Source organism: Chinchilla lanigera, unplaced genomic scaffold, assembly GCF_000276665.1.
Source record: "Chinchilla lanigera isolate Chin_1 unplaced genomic scaffold, ChiLan1.0 scaffold00065, whole genome shotgun sequence".
NCBI lineage: Eukaryota > Metazoa > Chordata > Mammalia > Rodentia > Chinchillidae > Chinchilla > Chinchilla lanigera.
The window spans coordinates 8,514,314-8,520,564 of record NW_004955466.1 but is presented as its reverse complement, the minus strand read 5'-3'; the positions used below and the strand labels follow the sequence as shown (position 1 = coordinate 8,520,564).

At 45.3% G+C, this 6,251-nt stretch overlaps 1 long non-coding RNA gene across 1 annotated transcript; it reads left to right on the top strand.

The window, feature by feature from the left end:
• The first annotated feature begins 47 nt into the window (after positions 1-47).
• On the top strand, positions 48-6,214 carry LOC106150145. Its single transcript, XR_001236777.1, has 3 exons — positions 48-609; positions 1,707-1,816; positions 5,795-6,214. It is a non-coding gene; the product is annotated as an uncharacterized LOC106150145 (long non-coding RNA).
• Positions 6,215-6,251: the final 37 nt, after the last annotated feature.

Sequence of the window (6,251 nt, the reverse complement as noted above, 5' to 3'; positions counted from 1 at the left end):
CTCCCCACCCGCAGCTCCCTGTGCGCCGGAAGCCCTCCTTCCGGGAAACCCTGATGGCCTCGTTATTTTTGACACAAACAGAACTCTCAGATTTTTTTGAGACTTGCCTTTGGTTCAGGATGTTCTCTTTGAGGCTCGAGGATACATAAGGATTAGGAAACGGGTGCTCCAGTGTAACGAAAAGAATGCAGTGGAAGGATGGAAATGATCTCTAGTCCCAAACCCCTGTGTGTGTTTTAGACCATCACATGTGAAAGGGCTGCTGATTAAGGCTGTAAAATATTTACATGATTGTGGCTTGTTTTATAAAGTAGAGGTTGGGGGCACTTCATTAACCAGCTTCATTTCTTGGTACAGCCTACTACAATTTCCTTGAATGCTTAGATTTGATACACAGTTAAAGAATACAGTACTTGCCTGCATTATTTCCTGAAGGTTGGTGCCTCTGTTAATAACGCAGGAGGGCTGCGTTATTGAAGACCGGGAGAATATGTTTGTCTGGAGAAGGTCGCCGCTGTTAGAGGCCATTTATCTCTCTTCTGGGCCCCTCATTTGGAGCAGCCACAGTTCTGAAGGAACCACACACACAACGCTCCAACAGCAATTCAGGTGGGCAGTGCTGGAAACAGGGTGTTGGTGTCGGGACATTTCAGAAGTTTAATATTTTGGTAACCCAGGCTCCATAAATCACTGTATTACAACAGGTCTATTTAAAACCCCTCCGGGCAGCTGTTTAAAATACTGTCACTGCAGTAAGTGATGTCCCCTGAGTTACATGGCAGGTCTGGGCTAGAAGGGATGGGTTTTGTTTGTGTTTCTCTAACTCCAGTTAGGTTTACCCTAGGACTCTCCACTTCTGGAAAAGTCCTTCCACTTCTAGTTATTTTAAAGCCAGGATATGGGGGCTTTCTTCCATTCTTCTCCCCAACCATCCAGTGTAACAAGCACAAATTGTTAACTTTAGATTAAGATGCTTAATAAGTGAAATCTGGACTCTCTCAAGAAGGCAGGCAGCCTGGAGGATTGGTTGTGGCTGATGGCTCCTGTGGGCTTTGCCTAGGCCATCACTGGGGCCGAGGCCACCTGCATAGCACCTGCGGACAACTTAGGTCTAATTACCCATGGGAGCACACCTTTGCCGGTCCTGCTCTGGCCTCCAGATTTTCTTCGGGGTCTGACAAGGTAGCAGGTGTCTGGACCCCAGATTGTGGGAGAGAAGCCTGAAGCCAGGTGAGGGGCGTTTCCTTCAGTGAGCAGCATATCTATAGGCAGAAGCACTGCCTCTCGCTGGGGCTCCAAACTCTGAAGAGGACACTGTTCGGTTTCGTTCCCCATTGTGTTCTGGCCTGAGTTAACTAGGAATGTAAAAAAAAAAGATGAACTGGTTGGGCACAAAAAAGAGAGAAATTTAGCATTAGTGGGCCCATTCAGAATTTTTCAATTAGCGAAGTATATAAAAGTCAAACATACCATCTTAATTTCCGCAGACTCACAAATGTTACAATCTTCAACACTTCTTCATTTTGAATTCCCTATCAGCTGTGAAGCAGGAGGGCCCCTTGCCCTTTGCAGTCTTGGCTTTCCTTTGCTGGTATGAAGCGTAATCAAAAACTAAAGTGAATGCTTAATTAAGATGTATTACAGTAAGAGACATACTGCCATTAATCTCTCTCAAGATACTTTCCCTCCCTTTAAAACATTTACAGAAATTTCCGCCAAATAGAGACATAGTGGAGTGTCGTCATTCACCTTATTCGCTGGATCAGGCACTGTGCAACTTCTGAGTCTTCCCCCAAAGTCAAAATGACCACAAAAGGTAAGTGTTTTGGATGGATTCAGGGCATCACGGGAGCCACAACAAAACAAGCAAAGACACTCACAAAAGAGGACTGCCTGAACTGCTTCAGAAAGTGGCAAGGATGACAGCAGAAGTGCATTGGAAGCTGCTTCAGAAAGTGGCAAGGATGACAGCAGAAGTGCATTGGAAGCGAGGGGGAGTAATTTGAAGGGGAATGATGGCAATGTGCCTCCCCCTGTAATGACATTTTAAATTTAAACATTCACCATAGTTTTTGATTGCACATTGTCTTCGTTACTTTCCTCATCGCTGAGACAACACCACAAGTTAAAGAAGGAAAGGTGTTTTCGGCTCCCAGTCTGTAAAGGTTTCAGTTCATAGTTGGCTGGCTCCAGGCAGGGGACCACGGAGAGGGGCATCATAGAGGAGAAAGTTCGTGACATGGCAGGCAGAGGGTAGCAACAGCAGCTAGCAGCCCTCTTTCTCTCCCTTTATATTCCATCCAGACCACAAGCCTATTGATTGGTGCCACCCACACCCAGGATGGGGCTTCACTCTTCAGCAAATGCATTCAGCCACACCCAGAACTGTGCTAATCCAACTAGGGCACTAAGCCAGATATCACACACTCCCGCAATCCATAGCCACATACCCTAGATCTGACCACCTCTAAAAGGCCCCACCTCCAAGTGCAGGAGGCTTTGGGGGACATCTAGGTACAGGCCAAAACACACACTGTGTATAGCAGGTAATCAATTGGTCAGATCATGGCATAAACACAGAAGAAGAGCAAGGACTTTGGAGTTAAAATCTGAGTTTGACTCTCAGTGTGCAATTTGCCATGTGACCTTGGGTGGGTGAATTTCTGAATTTAGGATTCGTTTATTGGGAGGGGTAAGATAAAATATGCTCTACATTGTGTATGTGGTTTCTGTTAATGAGATAATGTTATATATCCCATGGATCTCACAGATTTATTTCTGCTTCCCACTGGATTTGCCCCAAGAGCCCCTTAGCTCTCCTGCTTCAGGAGATGCCTTACCTCTGCCTTTTCCAGTTAAGGAAAGAGGCAGGGTTCTCCAAGTGATAGGCCAGGAAGGCAGCCTCCTCAGGCCTCCCTGGCCCTCCCTGGGCCTCCCCAGCATAGGGCCCTGCTGCATGTGGGACACCCTCACTCCCTGACATTTGTGGATTTTCACGAAAAAAGAAAAAAAAATAGCAGCACACCAAACAACACCCCAGTGACCCAGGAGAGTGGGACTCCAGGGACACCTGCCCCTTCCAAACCAAGGCATGTGTGTGGCAGCCATGCATGCTTCCTGGTGCCCAGGCCCAGCCCAAGGTGCCGGTGTTTGGGATCCCAGCAAGGCCCCAACCTTCCTGTGCCCTGGCCCCGACCTTGCTGAGGTTTCACACTGGGTCACTGTTTGTTTAGAAAACAGAGCCACAGAACTGAGGCCAAGCCCTCAATTTTCTGTTTTGCAAAATTCTCAATAAGTTTTGGGAAAGGGCGATTAAAAGGGGATGGAATCATACACCCCTCATAAGATAATCCTCTTCTCTGAGTTGTGGGGTTGGAGGGCCTTCCTTACTGGAAACTGTCTTTCTGGAAATGGCCTTTATTTGCTATTGTGGGGCCACATTTCCTTTCCTCCTTGCTTTCCCTTGTTTCTTTCTGGTTGTTTGTTACTTTATTATTTTTCTTTTCTGATATTGAGATTGTGCTTTTTTTAATCTCTCGCTTTTTAGGTTTATTGTTTTCTTGGCAGAGATCGAAGTATTCTATCACTGAGCTACACCCTTAGCTCTTTTTATTTTATTTATTTATTTTTTTTCATTTTGAAACAGGGTCTTGCTAAATTTCCCAGACAGGACTAAAATTTGCCATCCTTCTACCTCAGCTTCCTTCAGTGCTGAGATTCACGTAACCCCCGCAACACACTCTATTACTTTGCAGAAGTTTGACCATGCCATTTTTTGCCCTGTTCCCTTTCTTTATCTTTTGCAGTGAGACAAAATTTGAAGTAATGTTTTAAATTAATCCTTAGTTTTTAGTATATCTTTAGAACCTCTCCCCTCCTTCTCTGCCTCCCCCACCAGGTTCAGTAAAAGATGGATATAATTTTATTTGGTCTCTCATGTAATGGTTTTAGTACCTTTGTGACCTTGGACAAGTCACTTGTCCTTCCTAAGTCTTCACTTCTTTATCTGTAAAATGGAGTTATAATGCCCAACTTCAAATATTGATCTGATAAAATATGTTACCTGTAATAATATTCTCACACATAGAATACACAGCATGGGGCAGTTATCACAATCAGTTATGGTCCTGTCTTCTAGATATAAAGAGTCTTCTAACAACCCCAACACTGTACCCTCAAACAAAACTTTAGTTACAGTTCCCAGGCTCTGGCTTCCCAAGTTAATCAAATCTTCCAAGTCCTGCTTCAACATTTACACCATTTTGGAAGAAGGGGTAGCTGTGGATTCTCTCCCACCTGAACATCAACTTCAGTCTCCTAAACAGTCTCTCTGACTCCTGTTCACCCTATTTTAATTTCTATTCCAAATCACAAGCAACATAGTTGTTATGGTTTAGATTTAGAAAGTACCCAAGAAGCCCCATGTGTTCAGAGGTAGGGCTTTAGGCAGGTGATTGGATCACAGGGGTACTGTACCCATTGGTAGATTCATCCACTGGTGAGTTCAGCAGCTGAGTATGATGCTGGGAGGTGGGGCCTGGTAGGAAGAGATGTATCAATGGGATCACAACCTGGAAAGGTAAATCTCCCTTCCTGGCTGCCCCTTTCTCTCTCTGCTTCCTGACCACCATGACATGAGCAGCTTTTCTCTTCAAGGCCTTCTACCCATACCATTTCTGCCTTGGAGCCAGCCAACTGTGGCCTGAAATCATAGACAGCATAGATGCTAAACTATTAGCATTAAAAGAAGGTGAGTACTTTGCATTAGGATAATAAAAAAGATGGCTCAAAGACTTCTCAGGAATCAGCAAGACCCAAGGGTGCAAAAGTGAAAGATTTTGCCTTGAGAAGAGAGTGCCAAGGCACTCTACTGAAGAAGGGCTGCCTAAAGAATTGGTTTCCTGACATTCAGTTCACAGTGCTCAGCTGCCCAGACACTTTGATGCCTCTATAGCCATGGTCCAAGGAGTCCTGGCCACTGCTAGCACTGGTGGCAGACCTTTGCTCCATCCACATGGTGCTGGTTTTATAGCCATGCAGAGTGCAAGGGTTGTGGGGTCAGAGATGCTTCCACCCAGATTTCAGAGGAAGGACTAGGGAAAACATGAAGCTAAAAGTGCAATGGAGACCCCAAGAAGTTGGAGATGCCAGGAATGTGAAGCATCTGCTTAGGAAGGCTGTAGGCACTGAGTGAAGCCAGTCCGAGAGAGATCATGAAGGCTTCAACTAGCAGTGTATAGGAGTGGGCCATTCACGCCTTTGGAGTTCGTAAATCATTGCAACTGCAACATGCACCAAGTGCTAGATATGCATCTACAGGATTTAACTTTTGCCCTGTGAGGTTTCACTCCTGCTTTAGTCCCATCCCTTTCTATCCCCCTATTTCTCCTTGGAATGTGAATGTTTACTCAGTGCCATTGTATATTGACAGTATTTGATTTTCTTTTTTATTTTCATGGGGGCTCACAGCTGAGTTTGCCTTGAGTTTCAGAGGAGATTTTGCACTTTGACTTTTCAGTAATGCTGAAACTTTTAAAACTTTGGTGACTCTTAGAGCTGGACTAAATGCATTTTGTATAAAGAGAAGGCCATGAGTTCTTTGGGATCATGCAGCAGAGTTTGATAGATTAATCCACTGGTGAGTTCAGTGGCTGAGTGTGCTCTTAGGAAGTGGAGCCTGGTCAGAACAGGTAGGTTACTGGGGCTATGACCTGGAAGGGTATCTATCCCTCCCTGGCTCCTCCTTCGCTACCTGCCTCTTGGCCACTGTGATACAAACACCTTCTCTCCACAGCAGATCTTTCTACTGTGCTGTTTCTGCCGTGGAGCCAGCCAGCTATGGACAGAAACTTCTGAAACTATGAGCCCCAGTGAACCTCTCCTGTAAGTTGTCATGTCGTATATTGTGTCCCAGTGATGACAAAAGTGACCAAGACAGTAGTCTTCAAAATCAAAAATTTGAAGGAGAAGAAAGTAAACATCCATGAATCCTAGATTAACTTTGACGTCTTTCATTGGTGCCTCTTTTACCTTGAATGAAATCTAAACTGCCTCCTCCCAGACCAGGCTCTCCTGCTATCATTCTGCCTCTCCTGTGTTTCATCTATGTGCCTTTTTTCTGTCCTTGCTCTTCTCTGATGGCATGGACCTCTCTGCGCCTTAAAGCTGTGCTCTCACTGCTCTCCACTGAATGACTCGTTCAGCTCAAAAGTCACCTCCTCAGAGATGCCATCACAGCACCTGGCCCCAAG